At 35.2% G+C, this 17,460-nt stretch overlaps 6 non-coding genes across 6 annotated transcripts; all 6 read right to left on the bottom strand.

Annotated features, from left to right (window-relative positions):
- Positions 1–9,184: 9,184 nt before the first annotated feature.
- Positions 9,185–9,257, bottom strand: TRNAV-AAC (transfer RNA valine (anticodon AAC)). Its single transcript has one exon. It is a non-coding gene; the product is annotated as a tRNA-Val (tRNA).
- Positions 9,258–10,403: 1,146 nt separating this feature from the next.
- TRNAA-AGC (transfer RNA alanine (anticodon AGC)) lies at positions 10,404–10,476 on the bottom strand. The gene has a single exon. It is a non-coding gene; the product is annotated as a tRNA-Ala (tRNA).
- Positions 10,477–10,738: 262 nt separating this feature from the next.
- On the bottom strand, positions 10,739–10,811 carry TRNAV-AAC (transfer RNA valine (anticodon AAC)). The gene has a single exon. It is a non-coding gene; the product is annotated as a tRNA-Val (tRNA).
- Positions 10,812–11,752: 941 nt separating this feature from the next.
- TRNAA-AGC (transfer RNA alanine (anticodon AGC)) lies at positions 11,753–11,825 on the bottom strand. Its single transcript has one exon. It is a non-coding gene; the product is annotated as a tRNA-Ala (tRNA).
- A 946-nt stretch (positions 11,826–12,771) lies between these two features.
- Positions 12,772–12,844, bottom strand: TRNAA-AGC (transfer RNA alanine (anticodon AGC)). Its single transcript has one exon. It is a non-coding gene; the product is annotated as a tRNA-Ala (tRNA).
- A 1,571-nt stretch (positions 12,845–14,415) lies between these two features.
- Positions 14,416–14,488, bottom strand: TRNAA-AGC (transfer RNA alanine (anticodon AGC)). Its single transcript has one exon. It is a non-coding gene; the product is annotated as a tRNA-Ala (tRNA).
- Positions 14,489–17,460: the final 2,972 nt, after the last annotated feature.

Raw genomic sequence — 17,460 nt, 5'->3', positions numbered from 1 at the left:
CATTTTCATTAAAACATAGTGTTTTAGCGTGTTGTGGAATTCTAGTTAGCTGCATGTTTTCTTAGTGTATTTTGTAATGCCAATTCGATCATACACTTAAATTTGACCTAAGGTTTTAGTCATAATGCCCACCAGTGCCCACCTCGGGAATAATTTTCCAAAGTAGTTCAAGGGTTTAACATTGTTCAGTATTAAAATCAGCTGCCACCTAGTGCCAGACTATAAATGGTGGGTTGCTGACTAAAGCTGCCCTGGAATAGGGTTTCTATGGATATATTAGCGTATAATTCTGTTATCTGACCACGTACATTAACATAATTGGCATCAGTGGCAAGATGAAAAAATCTTCTTCCAAATCTGCCTTACGTTGGCGGTACATGCCTTCCAGGAAGAACGCTATAAGATCTATATTAAAAATGTTACCAATTTTTAGACAAAAATGTTGATTTTTTTAATCCGCTAAATTGGTTGGATTTTATGTTGATTTGGAGATTGCTTTGTTTCCCCAAGCCTATTTTTGCATAATAAGATGATCGGGACCTTTGTTCATGTCATTTTGTATTAACAGCATAAAACAATTCTTACCGTATACCACCTCCTGAGGGGAAAGGGGGGAGAATGTTACGCTCGTGGTTTCTTAAAACACTCTCCGCAGCAGCACAAAGATGTAATCGGCGCATTAGCTTGATTTTTACACTCTAAATATTTTTGGCCACTTTCTCCATACAAGTGGATCCACTGTGCAACGTTTAAAATACCGAAAATCGGGAAGTACCGTTCTATGGGGGCTATATGAAGGCATGGACCGATACCGACAAAGTTCTGGGGGAAAGTTTTATACCACCAACGTAGACTAAGTACCAAATTTCAGCCATTTTGGTAGGATAATGAAGCTAAACCCTTCAAAATACCGAAAATCGGGAGGTACCGTTCTATGGGGGCTATATGAAGGTGTGGACCGATACCGACAAAATTCTGAGGGAAAGTTTTATACCCCTAAAGAAGACTACGTACCAAATTTCAGCCATTTTGGTAGGATAATGAAGCTAAACCCTTCAAAATACCGAAAATCGGGAGGTACCGTTCTATGGGGGCTATATGAAGGTGTGGACAGATACCGACAAAATTCTGAGGGAAAGTTTTGTACCCCTAAAGAAGACTAAGTACCAAATTTCAGCCATTTTGGTAGGATAATGAAGCTAAACCCTTTAAAATACCGAAAATCGGGAGGTACCGTTCTATGGGGGCTATATGATGGTGTGGACCGATACGGACAAAATTCTGAGGGAAAGTTTTATACCCCTAAAGAAGACTAAGTACCAAATTTCAGCCATTTTGGTAGGATAATGAAGCTAAACCCTTCAAAATACCGAAAATCGGGAGGTACCGTTCTATGGGGGCTATATGAAGGCATGGACCGATACCGACAAAGTTCTGGGGGAAAGTTTTATACCACCAACGTAGACTAAGTACCAAATTTCAGCCATTTTGGTAGGATAATGAAGCTAAAACCTTAAAAATACCGAAAATCGGGAGGTACCGTTCTATGGGGGCTATATCAAAACGTGGACCGATATATCCCATTTTCTATACCAACCATCCTGCAAGTAATAAAAACTTCTGTACCAAATTTTGACTCTCTATCTTTAAAATTGCGAGCTGTATCTTGATTTCAACAGACAGACAGACGGACGGACGGACAGACGGACATGGTCAAATCGACATAGAATTTTATGCTGATCAATAATATATATACTTTATAGGGTCTCCGACGAATATTTCGATGTGTTACAAACGGAATGACAAATTTAATTATACCCTCCATATGTTGGAGGGTATAACAATTTTATCGGCATATCAGCACTCCGGGGTTACAACACGTGATTCCCTGTATCCGTTCAATTGTCCAGTTAGAGCCACTCACCCCACTCTCAATTCCATATTGATGTAGCCAATTAAGGTTGAGGAATTAACATACTCATGCATCTTATCGAAAGTTGCACAATAGTGAAAGTAAAGGTTGGATTTGAAAACCTTTTACAGAAAATAGAAAAGGACGTGCAAATATTGTTATTGAATCCCGAAATACTGTATGCACATCAAGATGTATGTGTGTATGTATAACCTTATATACATATGTACAGTCATATACATATTTGCAATTTTAGTTTTTCAGTTAAAAGTAAATAAAATTTTCCTTTGTTTAGAAACTGGTCAGATAGTCCACTGTCGACATTTTTGTTGCATGTGTCCTTTAAAACTTTTGCTGAAAATTGCCTTAATGCAAGTGCATGTACGCTTGTATGTAAAAGCTAACTTTACAAAACAGTTTATGGTTCATATGGGAGTAGTTGATCAGTGTGTATCATGGTTCCTCTTCAGGTGCAATATCGCTTCCCTTGCTCCTACCAGCCACGTAAATATTGTACATAAATGTAAACTTTCTACTTAGTTTGTGTTGGCATTATGGTTTTTGTTTTCCCTTTTCATTGTCGCTTGTTTGTTTATTTTGTGATATCAGTTCACAAAGAAACCTATCAGTGATAAGCATACACAACATGAGTAACAGGTATAACTATCATTTACAGCTACACACCAAACCAGCAAGAAGACAAGGAGGAAAACGTTTACCCAAGTTAAGGATACATGTGGGACCATACAAGAGAAGAATTGTACGTAATATATACATAGGTATGGATGTACTTGAACCCCTTTTTCCAAAAGGTAACGTTTAATATCAACATCTACTCTTGTGTTGGTGTTTGTAGGTATGTATGTATGAATATCTGTTGGCTTTGTACTTCTTTTATTCATGGCATTGTCCGTTCGGTATCGTTTGTTTGTTCATTCATTTTATTCATTCATAATACAAACTTTGAATGTAGGTAGTACTAGACGATAAGATGAGGTCTCGGCCATGCTGGATACTATACTGATGAAGTAGTAATTATTCCAGTGATGGAGTACAGGTAATTGATTTTTAAGTCCGTTCACAGTACAGTATCTATAAAAGTGTTGATTGAATGAAAATTAAATTTGTTTTAAAATTAATAGAGGCATTAAACGTTATCGTTAAACCTTGATACTGAAGTTGATCCTTACTTTTTAATTCCATTCCAAATGTGTGGAATTGTCCATTTATTTCATAGAAATTTGAAAATTTGTACATTTTAAAACACTGTGATCTCTGACCTCGTCTGCATGCTGTGTCCTGTTGTGCAAGAAGTAAATTTGCATGTTCAAATATTGACTTAAAATTCTGTTTACACTAAAGAGATTAGAGTTAACAAATTTAGTACTTGCTTCAACATTTCGTAGGTATTTATTTAATTGAGCATAAAGTAAATTATTAATATTTAATTATGTGTTACTATTGAAGAAAGTAAATCGAAGTAACTTTTCTAGCTGAAGTAATTGGCATATTGTCGATATTGTTTAAATTATATTATTTTAAGGAAATGAGTTTTTTTCCCAGATTAGAAGAGGAAACTAGCATCGAAGAACTTTGACACTTAGCGAAGCATGGCTGAGTACCATCGCAAGCGTCGCACACTGGTCGAAACCACTGATCTAGCGGCGCAAAAGTCAAAAAATCGAACTATAAAAGTGCAAAATATTTTCCATTGTATCGATTACAGACACTTCGCAGACAAAGATTTTGTTTTTTAATTTTTGTTGTTGTAAATATTCACTCAGTTATTCACTATCAATAGCAAGAGTTTTTGTTGCATCAGATTTTAAAAATTTATTGCAAAAAAATTAACTTCATATTTGTTTAAATGTTAAATGCATTCGTAATGAAACTGGACAAGATTTATATTCAATTGATAGCAGAGGGTGAGATCTAAATTATAAAAATTAGTTTGGGGTCTGGAGGTACTTAGTTATATAGCTATACATTTTCAAAGAATTCAATTTTTTTTGTGTTTTTATGGGTTGTACGCGCTTGTTCCATAGAGTGCATCTTGTAAACTTAGCCGAACTTAGGTTCGATTATTTTTTAGGGAAAGAAATTGGACTCTCTGGATACGGAATAACCACATTTGGGCTGCAAATATTTGCAAATCTTTTGATGACTGCACTTTTAAAAAAAGGGATTTTGCATGAAATTAATACAAATTTAGCTGTGCATTTGTATGGGAGCTAAATCAAAATATGGACCTATCTTGAGAAATGTTTGCAAGGAGGATTTCTACCCTCGGATACACTATAATACCATATTATAGCTAAATATGTTATTAAATATGGGATAACAAGTAAAAATTCATCGAATCGGGGGTACCATAAAAGGGGCTATATCGAAACATAAATCCGTGTTGAAAATGTTTTGTAAGAAGATTTTATACGCAGTGAGAACACGGAATGCAATATTACAGCCAAGTCGGTTTAAAACTGTGGTCATGATATTCAAAATACCTTAAATTGGGAGGTATGGTTACATGGGGGCTATATCAAAACGTGCACCTATGTCCATAGTTTTTGGTGAAATTATTTTTTGACCACTAGGAACCCTAAGTACCAAATTACAGGTAATTTGCTACGAAATTGTGGCTTAAATCCTCAAAATACCGAAAATCTTAAGGTACCGTTATATGGGGGCTATACCAAAACATCAGCCGATATTGTTCATATTTGGCCTATTATTACCCACAGTTACAAGCTGAGTTTGTGCCAAATTTCAGTGACGTATCTTAATACGTTTGCAAGTTATTAATTTCGCGCCGCTAGATCAGTGGTTTCGACCAGTGTGCGTCGCCTGGTTGAGGAAGGTGGAATACTCAGTAGATATAAATGTACCTATATTGGATAGCTGAAAATGAGATAAGCAGTCGCAAACAACTTACCCAGCTAAGATTTTTTTCCGAGGGTTCTGATTTCTGTTTTTTTTTTCTGAAATTTTTAGACATTTGCGGATTTCTTTAATATTTTCCTAGAAATTGGATATTGGCAAAACACGCCTCAATAAGAAATGTACTTTGTGGCCAAAGGTGCATTTTCATGAAAATCCGAAGCTTGATTGGATTTTACCATATCTATGAACATTTTTTACCAGTTCATTGTTGTGGCAAAAAACGAATCCTACATAAAATTATGAAAATCGCAAAATGTGCCTCACCGAAATAATGGATTTAGACGAAATCCGTTTCGGACAATTTGGAGTTAATTTAGCCATATTATTAGCCAGACATAGATAAGGTTCCAAGGTGGACTCTATCGGTCCACTCCTTCGGGTACATATCACTCAAAATTTCGGAAAAGTTCAGTTTAGGGCAGGGACGCGATTCTTTGCAAAGACAGGGCGCCCACTGAGTTGTTTTTGCATTTGCTTCTCTCTCTCACGTACAGTGTACGTGTACATAAACAAACGATGAACATCATGTGGTTGTTGGTTTTTTCACCTATGCATACACACATGCTTTAGTATTGATGGAAATATTATGGGCGACGCTGGTTTAGGGCCTGCTCTCGAATCGCTTTGATTATTATTGTAACAGCTTCTATTCGAATCCCTCCATACGACAGCACAAGTTAAATGAGGGACAAGTCCATACTTCACGAGAAAACAGCTTGAAAGGTGCAAAAAAACCCTATGACACCATGTGGAGCAAGTTAACTCTCGAAGCAATCTGCCGATTCGGTCCAAAAATTGGCCTTCGTAATATTTTGTCCAAACTTAGTTTAAGTTCGAAGATAAACCATATCAGTCCACTCCTTCTGGTACCTTCCCCACAAAAGTTCAAAAATGTTCGGCACAATTGTTACATATCCTAATATATCTACCAAATATAGGTCAGGTTCGGGTACCTCCCACACAAAATTTCGGATAAGTTCACTTCAAGACCTGATTTTTGTTGAAGCAACTTGCATTCGCTGTCTCTTTTACGACGGTACACGCAGAGAAAAAAATATGTTTGATCCAACAATATTCCAAGAGCAAAATATGTATTGTTAACATATTGTTGGATTCCTCATGTAGTATTGTAAATCCAAAAATAGTTTGTGTCAACTGAACAATATTTCTCTCTTTTCTTCGAAAATTTGTTTCTCTTCTCTCGCTATTCGATGCCGTGTTGAAAAAACAATTTTGGTGAGTTGTGGTGTGTTTGTATGACATGCTGCCTTTACCTTTGTTTTTGTGTGTACCCAGCAAACCAAATGTCGGATGTCCGACATATCGGAACAAATTCGGAAGCAAAATCGTTCAGATTTCGTATCGATTTCTACACGATTTTTCGTAGGGGAATTCGTTCAGATTTCGTTCCGATTTCGGAGAAAATGTCGGAAGTAAATTTCCCTTCGAATATGCTAAGGTTTTTCTTCCGATTTCGTTACGAATTCGGATCGATATGTCGGAAACAAATTTACCTTCGCACAACAACCACCTTTTGTATATATCCAACAAGCATCATTTTAGTTTGTTGTCGAAAAACAAAATTGTTGGTTATAAAATTCGCATATACATTTTTTAAATATGTTAAATATAAATGCAACATATAATAATTCAACCCAGCAAACCAATCGTACCGATATCGTAACGAAATCGGAACAAATTTCGGACGTTACGTCCGATATCTGATCCGAAATCGTAACGATATCTTAACGAAAGTTGTATGAAGTGGTTGACATAATTTCGGAACGAAATGTCGGAGCGAAATCGGATCGATTTCGGTCAGAATTCGCAACGAAATCGGAAGAAAATCCTTGGGAAATTCGGAATTCGAATTTCTTCCTCCGAATTTTCGTACAGATTTCTGAACGATTTCGGAATAATGTCGTATGAAAATCGGAGGTACCTTCCGAACTTTCGTAAAGATTTCTGAACACTTTTGGAATAATTTCGTATGATTATCGAAGGAAAAAATTTTTCTCTGATGCCTCTTTTTTATTGATAAATTTTCTTTGTTATGTTTTTTATTGGAAGATTATAATTTCAAAGATATCTAATGATTTTCACTGTTGTTATCATTTTGTAGTTATAGTAGAACAATGTAAACTTTGTGTACGAATATGTTGAGTCTATCAGCACTAGTTTCAATTATTATATGTTGCATTTATATTTAAAATATTTAAAAAATGTATATGCGAATTTTATAACAAACCATTTTGTTTTTCGACAACAAACCAAAATGTTGCTTGTTAGATATATACAAAAGGTGGTTGTTGTGCGAAGGGAAATTTTTTTCCGACATATCGATCCGAATTCGTAACGAAATCGGAAGAAAAACATTAGCAAATTCGAAGGGAAATTTATTCCGACATTTTTTCCGAAATCGTAACGAAATCTGAACAATCAAAAATCGTATAGAAATCGATACGAAATCTGAACGATTTTGCTTCCGAAATTGTTTCGATATGTCGGACATCCGACATTTGGTTTGCTGGGAAGCTAGTGCTGATAGACTCAACATATTCGTACACAAAGTTTACATTGTTCTACTATAACTACAAAATGATAACAACAGTGAAAATCATTAGATATCTTTGAAATTATAATCTTCTAATAAAAAACATAACAAAGAAAATTTATCAATAAAAAAGAGGCATCAGAGAAATTTTTTTTCTTCGATAATCATACGAAATTATTCCAAAATCGTTCAGAAATCTTAACGAAAGTTCGGAAGGTACCTCCGATTTTCATACGACATTATTCCGAAATCGTTCAGAAATCTGTACGAAAATTCGGAGGAAAAAATTCGCATTACGAATTTCCCAAGGATTTTCTTCCGATTTCGTTGCGAATTCTGACCGAAATCGGTCCGATTTCGCTCCGACATTTCGTTCCGAAATTATGTCAACCACTTCATACAACTTTCGTTAAGATATCGTTACGATTTCGGATCAGATATCGGACGTAACGTCCGAATTTTGGTCCGATTTCGTTACGATATCGGTACGATTGGTTTGCTGGGTATGTACTTGTGAGACTCTTGTTTTTATTTGTTTCTGTTTTGTTTCATTCTTCTTTCATTTTCATGTTTGTTATGGTGTTTAATTATTCCTTATGTTGTGGTGGGTTCTTGTGGCTTTTTGTTAGTCTTTGTTGTTAGCCAATGCAGCAAACCATGTATTGTGTTAATCAATGATTGCAATATTATACGCGACATTTATATCCAAGTTATGTGAAAAGTGTATATGAGAAGTATATACACTCAAATCAAAAATTTCTGGGCTGATTTTCTGGGTTGACAATACTTTTTGTAAACAAAATTAGATTATCATAGTTCCTACAATCGGTATTGTTAACGATTTTTACAATATTGCGGAAATTCGAAAGTTGTTTTTGTTTTCTATGTTTGGAACAAAAGATGGTATTTTTGGATTTGGATTACAATGTTTGAACAAAACAAATACATTTTTGGAACCAAAACATATATTTTTGTTCCAACAAAAGCGAAAAATATTTTTTCTCTGCGTGTAAAAGTTTTTTCAGACGCAAGTCCATACTTCTTGGGAAAACAGCTAGAAAGGTGTAAAAAACCCCTATGGCACCATATGTAGTGGCTGGTCCAAAATTTGGCCTTCGTCATATTTTGCCAAACTTAGTTTCAGTTCGAAGATGGGCAATGCCGGTCCACAACTTCCGGTACTTCCCCTCAATATTTAAAAATGTCACTAAAATGGTATGCACGATATCTATTGCCTTTGCAAACTTTGAATCTCCTAATATTTTGTCCAAATTTAGTTTAACTTCTTAAATGGCCCATATCGGTCCTTTCCCACAAAAGTTCAACATTTGTGTCTAATTTCTGTCTAGGGTCTGTTCAAGATCCTTTAGAAATGTATACCGATCATGTTCCTTGTGCTCCTGTTTATGTTTTCGTGGGCAAATCCATGCTTTCTGGCATACTGGTCCAAAAGTTATACGATGAACCCACTGGAATGACTAGTGGGCGCAATATCTATCGAAAAGATATGACTCCAAAAATTAGATCCACTTCCATAAGGGACTATATTGGTCCATTCTTTCAAGTACCTCCTCCGCAGAACTTTTTAACTTTAATCCTAATACATATTTTGTCGGCAAGTTCAAATGTCCAAAAAGGGCCACAAAATTCTGAAAAGACCCTAAAAACATTCTAACTGTCCGTAGATGAAAGTTTTAATTCACATAGGCCGAGCGTATATATCTGTCGGCAAAGCCGACTGATACTTTTTAACTTGTCTTTTTTAAAAAATCTCATACTGTTTCCGCCCGGGATTGAACCGGGGGCCTTCCGCGTGTTAGGCGGATGTGATAACCACTACACCACGGAAACATATGGTTCTTCGATGAGATCAATATTACTTCTGGCACTTATAGCGGTGTATCTACATATGTGTGAATAAAAACTAAAGACAATTATTTCACTTAAACTAAACATTCTAATTAATAATATTAATAATTTATTATACTCCTTCGGGTACCTCCCACACTAATTTTCGGAAAATTTCAGTTTAGGACCGGCTCTGATTTTTGTTGCGACGGTACAAGTTTCATCAGGGGCAATCCCATACTTCCTGAATAAATAGCCTGGATGGTGCAAAACACCCCTATGACAACGTGTATAGTGGGTGGAGCGCAAGGTAACTCTCGAATGGATCTGCCGATTCGGTCCAAAATTTCGCCATCGTAATATCTAGTCCAAACTTAGTCTAATTTTGAGATGAGCCCTAATGGTCCACTCCTTTAGGTAACAAAATTTAGCTTTCGTAATATTGTTTCCGAACTTTGTTTAAGTTCGAAGATGGACCCTATCGGTGCGAAACTTTGGCCAAAGTCGAATTATCAGGAAATCGCTCTACAGGCCAAAAATATCTTGCAATCTATAAAAAATTTACAAGTTGTGGCTAAAAAACGAATTTTACAAAAATTTATGAAATTAAAAATAATTATGAAAATTCGCCTAGACAAAGTACTAAGGAAATAAAGATCGGTCAGGGGGCACGAGTTAACCGATCATCATATATTTGTGTAGATATTGTTTTTTCGTCACAACAATGAACTTATAATTGCGTCCTCTAGAGCAATTTCGTGAAAATTCAACTTTGGCCCCATACAAATTACAATGGAAACTTTGAGGCCCTTGGTGGCACGTGTTAACATATTCCGATTGTGCTCAAACTTTGGCAATCTTAAAATCTAACAAAACTAAACACTAACAACGGCATAAAAAATTCGAAATCAATTTTTTCCCTTTGAGTTAAAACCAGCCTAGGGTGTATAAAAAACAAACTATAGGTCATTGGTCGCCAGCAGAGAAACTAAACAAAAATTCCTATGCACGCGTCCATAGGCATTTCTGTTGCTTGCGCTAACGTGGCTTGCTTGTGTATAAAACTAAAATTGGGTACACATTTTCAGTTTTGAATGACAGCTTTGTTCAAATAATCGGTGCTTGCATCAATTAAAACAAAAACACAGTTGGAGATGCGGGGCATCGATCCCCGTACCTCTCACATGCTAAGCGAGCGCTCTACCATCTGAGCTACATCCCCAGATACAAATTACGTAAAAATAAACGTACACACATGTACAGCATTTAAAATTATTTGAACGTTTAAGTGTGATTATCACCACAAAAAATATCACAAAAATATTTGCCCAAATATTGCTGTTGAGAAGCTATCTGTTACTGCAAAATCCCCTTATTTCCAAATCTTTTTTTTTGCCCCAAAGATAGATATAGCTTTTCAACTTTTTTTTAATTACAAATATTTTTATTGTATTTTGAGAAATTAAATAAAAATTGATTTCTTCTGTTTCCGCCCGGGATTGAACCGGGGGCCTTCCGCGTGTTAGGCGGATGTGATAACCACTACACCACGGAAACTTGTGGAATAAAATGGGGTCAAACTGAATATCAATGTATTAAGTTGCGCGCAGAAAATACTGAATTTTATGGAACAAACTGATTAATGTTATATTATTTTAATGCCAGGGTCATTTATTTGGGGAATATTGGACAAAACTATTTGTCATTATTTAATTTGTATGAACCAGTTTATGTTGTTGTGTACAAAACATAGCATACAGCTCTTTATAGAAAAAGCATTTGAAGTTTCAATAGATGTATGTATGTGGTATGGAACACATTACAGTTTATATTGATATTGGTATTTTAATTTTTTTCAGAATTGTTCAGTAATGTTGGCGACATTTCCTGAGTATTTCAGCCATGTAAAACTTCTCTACAAGTGGTGTCTTAGGACACGCCGTTCGGACTCGGCGATAAACTGTAGGTCCCGTATCATTAAGCTTAATATGAATCGGGTTGCACTCATTGATATGAAAGAAGTCTTCCTTCTCCCGCCTGAGATGTTTGTGGAACAATTATAGTTTAGTTGGAAATTGACGTATATTAATGTACATATGTATATGTATATTGAGTTGCAGTTATTTCAAAAAATGATTGCTAGTAGTATTGAAAATGAACAATTTAATTGTCAGTATCTTTCTTAATATTGCACTAAATGAGCGTAAAATTCTGTAATTTTTAGAATGCACGGTTTCCATTACAACTGACAATATTTACTTAAGCATTAGGTTACCATCCTGATGCAATACATAAGGTGAAACGATAATCCCAGCTGATTTCACCCAATCTGTCTAATTCATTATTATTGTGAATTAATCGTATGAAAATGTAAACAAAAGTTATGACTGCTTGAAGTAATTTCAGTCAAAATAGTGTTGTGTTTGTTTTTTCAGGTTCATCTTATTAATGCACCATGGTAATTTTGTATCAAAGGACCAAAAGAAAAAGACAATAGTTGGAGATGCGGGGCATCGATCCCCGTACCTCTCACATGCTAAGCGAGCGCTCTACCATCTGAGCTACATCCCCTGATGCAGAAATTTCTTGAAAATTATTTTTCTGAGTTATTGTTGAGCATGTTCAGTACTAAATTTAAAAAAAAGACATTCACGTACATATTGTAATGAAATATTAACTAACTGGTTTGTATGCATTCTAATAAAGTAGTATTAAATTAAAAAATTCTCAATTCCACCTAACTAACATGACTTTTGTACTAAGTTGGTAAATTGCCCTATTGAAATTAATGTTTCGTTCTTATAATTCGCATATGAGAGTTACGAAATATAAATAAGGGGGCCGATTCACGCACCAATACATATTCGCTTGAAGGTCATTTACCCACATTCGGCCTTGTGGGTATTTGATTACATTTATAATCAATGTAATCAATCAGGAGACCAACGCTGACTCTTCATAAACGCAACATTTACATTGCAAATTTTCACAATCTGATGTGAAGACAAAGTAAACATGTGTGGCAACACTAACATTGTCACACAAACATACATACATGTTATTTTACTGCATTTATGAACACACATTGCTTTACTTTGTTTACTTTCAGGAAAATTCGGTTATTTGAAAATAAATTTATTGTTCAGATTTCGTTTCGATTTCTATACGATTTTTCCTAGGGGAATTCGTTCAGATTTCGAAGAGAATGTCGGCAGTGAATTTCCCTTTGAATACACCAATGTTTTCCTCCGATGTCGGTGCGAATTCGGATCGATATGTTGGAAACAAATTTCCAATTGCAGCGCAACACAAATGGCAAAACTGCACAAATTTGGCAAATACTGTCGCGTTATATTTACGAGTATGAACTCGAGAAGTTGTGTTTTAAAAGACATACTGCATTCATGAAGCCAAGACGATGTCACATGACGCAGCACGTTGCGTTTACGAAGCTCGCCAAAGTTTCACTCTTTTAATATTAAACCGTTTGCTTCTCGTATATAAACAAAATCATATTTGGAGATGCGGGGCATCGATCCCCGTACCTCTCACATGCTAAGCGAGCGCTCTACCATCTGAGCTACATCCCCCCGTTAAAAAAACTAGACACATACTTAAAAAACTAATATTATTATGAAACAAAAAACATTTTTAAAATGCATTTCACAGCAAAAGTGATAAAAAATGCTACTCACGTAATAAATTAACTATTTAGTATGAATTTGAATACGATGCATAATGATCGAAACCGTGTAGCCAAGACCCCAATAATGAATGAAAGCAGATACTACCAAAACATGCCAAAACTTGACCCGAAAATGTCCAATGTTACCGACAGATATACACAGCTTATTTTAAAATTTCAGCAATATTGTACCTCCATTAGTTTCAAAGTTATTAATTTATCGCCGCTGTATCACTGATTTGTGGGGAGACGAGATATCAAGTTTTCGATGCATTTTAATTATGAATTACCTTTAGCATGTCGATGATCTTGAAACAGATCGTTTGGAACCAAGTTTCATATAATCTTGATTATTACATCTTTCTTTTGTAAATTACGAATATGCTGCAATAATTCATATGTAGATTTATCAGTTTGACTTTATGTTTTCAATTTTAAAAGCCGACCCCCACCACACCCCTCCACATATACATACATACATACATACATAATTTTTAACAAGCGACTTTAGCATTGTATGTGACATTATTTAAGTAAAATTTTATTTGGAGATGCGGGGCATCGATCCCCGTACCTCTCACATGCTAAGCGAGCGCTCTACCATCGGAGCTACATCCCCTGATGAAAACTCATGTAATTATCTGAAACATGATTTGGTAAAACATACATTTGGTAAAAATGCAAAGAAATAGAAGACGAATGTAATTTTAATGAAATGCACAAAATAATTTACGTAATAACTACCCAGCAAACCAATCGTACCGACATCGTCATTGTATGCAAAATAGGACATTTAACCCACATGTGTAATCGAAATCCCAACGGGAACGACCCCAAAGAAAACTCTCTATTTTTTGTTTGAATTTTTGTCAAAAGGTTAGGGTGTTTAGCGCTGATTATGGAAATGTATAATTTCCATGGGTGGCGGAACCCGAAAGGCTAGACCCGGTTCTACTCAACCGAAAGTGGATATCGTTTGAACGGTGACTCCTATTGAAAAGTCATAAATACCATTCTTGAAGACTATTTTTAAGCCTACAACTTTTACTTTGGACGATATCTGATAGGTTTTGCGTTTTCTAAAAAATTCAAAAAAAAACTGAATAAGGTCACCAAAAAATGACCTTTGACCCTGACTTTAAGGATGTTACTTCTAATGCAGTGGTGGCCACCAACAACAACGGTATACTATACCGGCATAGTGACGGTTTGCTTTGGGGATAGGAAATTTGTTTCCCATATATTTCTCCGAATTTGTATCGAAGTCTGAAGAAAAACATTGGTATTTTTCAAAAGAGACAATTATTTCCGATATTCGCTCCGAATACGGAACGAAATTCCCTAAGAAGAAAATCGGCACGATTTTTCTGTAAACGTGCAATTTTTCCATTAACCTATATTAAGCTCTTTATTTTTTATTAACATTTAAAATTTTATGCGACTTTTTATTTGTAATTATTTTAACAAAATTTGATTTGGAGATGCGGGGCATCGATCCCCGTACCTCTCACATGCTAAGCGAGCGCTCTACCATCTGAGCTACATCCCCCGTTATAAAAGTATCAACTGAAAACTATGAGTTACAAAATATTCTTAGTCCACTTCAATCAATTTTAAATATGCTAATTTTTCACACGCACGCACTGCATTGAGTTAGCGGGGGCATTAAAATAAGTAATGTTTAATAAAAATCCACAAACGAAGCGAATGTCTCTTGTTATATACATAGATATATGTGTATATAAACCCCCCTTATGGGACTGGAGCTCAGTATTTTAAGTAAGTGTATTCAAACGCACATCTGTGGTGTCAAAGGTAAATATCTTCCTTATATACCCCCTTCCTCTTTTGACCAACACTTGTTTGGCAATTTTATTTTAATGGACTTATTTGTTACAAAACGTTTTTATGTATATATTTTTTTGGAAATTAGTCTTCACAAGTAAAACTTCTACTGGAGATGCGGGGGGGGCATCGATCCCCGTACCTCTCACATGCTAAGCGAGCGCTCTACCATCTGAGCTACATCCCCGTTCACAAATTTAAACTTTGAAAAACTAAACAACATTAAGAAAAAATGAATTAACAGGTAAAATTAAATTACGATATGGACGTACATATACATACATATGTATGTGAGTCACGTAAATTACGTACTGCACTAAGTGCTTTAATCTGCATTTTAATTATGCAGTACATATTGTGATTCAATGACACGTTCAGTGTGATCCAAGCCAAATTTAACAGGTAGTGTTATGAGAAATTTTGAATATGTTATGTCAAAATTTCCTTTATGTTGTTGGGGAAATTACAACAAAAATAGTTTTGTTACAAAGGGATTTGACACTTCATATTCGAACAGCGAGTGTGAAACCACTACCTGTTGTCCATTTTATTAATATGTTTTCATTGTTATTGTTTCTATACTTGTAAAACAATCCATCGAATTAAAAAAAATGTATTACATGTCGCCACCAAAAATGCCCGAAGACGAAACCCACACGCAAATCGAAATTCGTTTTTTGATGGGATCTGAAACAACGATCCTATTCAAGAAATGACATTTCGGAAAATGGTATAATATTGCAGATTTTGTTGTAATGACGGATCCCAAAACCAAGCGTTGCCGCTGTTTTGGTTTCATTTATTACTCCCATTCGTATAGGATTGATAATATCCCGAATATTCGCCCTCATAAGAATTATATTCCACAAATTTTATAACGTTTTTTGCTTCTCCTGTAAAGTATTGCTTTTTTGGGCTACGTCTTCGGGCATTTATGGTGACGATATACATAATTATTTCCCTTGAAATATTATTACAAATTTAGTTAAAAAAAATACAAAAGAACAACTGGAGATACGGGGCAACGATCCCCGTACCTCTCACATGCTAAGCGAGCGCTCTGAGCTACATCCCCCAACGCGACGTTTGTGCCAAGAGATAAATAACCAAGTCATGTTGATACCCTACATTATTCACTATGTATGATGTTTTAAGGGTCTGTTTCACTATGTCGAAAGAAAATGAATGCGAACGAAAAACACCTAAACTTTGCTTTTCATTCCTGTCGGACTTTTATCAAGCAGTTGATAAAATGTTTGACAATAAATCGATTATTTTTAGACTGGCTATAAAGTGGTTGAAAAGTCATCTGGAGATCAACCACTTTGAACACAAACAAATTTCGACATTTGTCGATTTCTGCACTACTTTTCAACTAACTTTAAATTGGTTGAAAAGTTATCTAGAGATCAACCACTCTGAAAACAAAAAACATGTACCTTCTGCAAATTATTTGTGTTTGTCGAAAAATAAGGCACAAATGTATAAATAATTTACATTTGCTTTTTCTTAACATTTTTCGTATAAATGCAGCATCCAATAATAGAGGACAGGCTTGATGGACTGAACATATTCGTACATATTGTTCTGGAATAAAAAGGAACACAAATGAAGTATACAAATTTGCCACTGCTTCTCTCTAACAAAACATAACAGAGAGGGATAGAGAGAGAGAACATGAAAAGGCAAAGTTAAAAAAAAAAACGCAATAACAACATTTTTTCACATTATTATTTAAACTGACTACAAATAGGGAAAAAAAGTTGGTTTATAATCAGTCGAAAAGTAATCTAGCGATGGACAATACTGACTACTTAGGCGCTCATCGCCTTGTAAAAGTAGTCAGTAGGCATAAGGGAAAATAATCGATAAAAAGTCACTTATGTTTTCAAAAAAGCTACTTTTAAGTTAACTTTAAATCAGCGTGAGTCCCTATAGGGATGGTAACTGGTCTGTTCCTTTACTTTAAAAAATGGTAACAGTGGCAAAAAATGGTAAAAGTGGTAAACTGCTCTCATATAAATTGTATGCTTTTTAAAGTAAAGGAATGCTTTGCAGGTTAAAAATGGTAAGGAATGGTAACCTCAGTCACGTAAAGGAACAGAGCAAATATTGACTTTGTTTTTGCTTCGAAAGTTATTCGGGGTCAAAGGTCAACTTTTAAGGGTTTTTTAGGTTTTTGTATTTATTTTTTTAAAACGGTTGATCTAATCAAAAAGTGACTAAAGTAAATTTTGTAGTCAGAAGAATTATCTACAAGATTGTTCTTATATTTTTTTCCTAGAAGGAAACATTCTTGAGATATAGCTGTTCTAAAAAACACATAATTTTTATGCACATATAAGGGAAATATGCACATATTCAGACGAACCGGCTAAAATAACCGAAGTAACCGGGTCTTTCCTACCCAAAAATATATGTTTCAATGAAGAGCGAAATTATACCTATCTTTTAAAAAATTTCCAACAAAATCGGAGCGTGTTTAGTAGAGTTATTCCATGTTAGAGTCATTTTATGCAAAAATAGCCCATATAACCCACATGTGTAATCGAATGCCCAACGGGAACGACCCCAACGAAAACTCTCCAATATTTTTTAAGTTTTGTACGAAGGTAGGGTTTGCTGCGCTGATTACGGAAAAATATAATGTTCATGGGCGGCGGATCCGGTTCGCCG

The sequence above is a fragment of the Musca autumnalis genome, unplaced genomic scaffold (genome assembly GCF_047663935.1).
Source record: "Musca autumnalis isolate F117 unplaced genomic scaffold, ASM4766393v1 scaffold_3, whole genome shotgun sequence".
NCBI lineage: Eukaryota > Metazoa > Arthropoda > Insecta > Diptera > Muscidae > Musca > Musca autumnalis.
The sequence above is the reverse complement of the archived record's forward strand: the minus strand, read 5'-3'. Positions and strand labels throughout refer to the sequence as shown.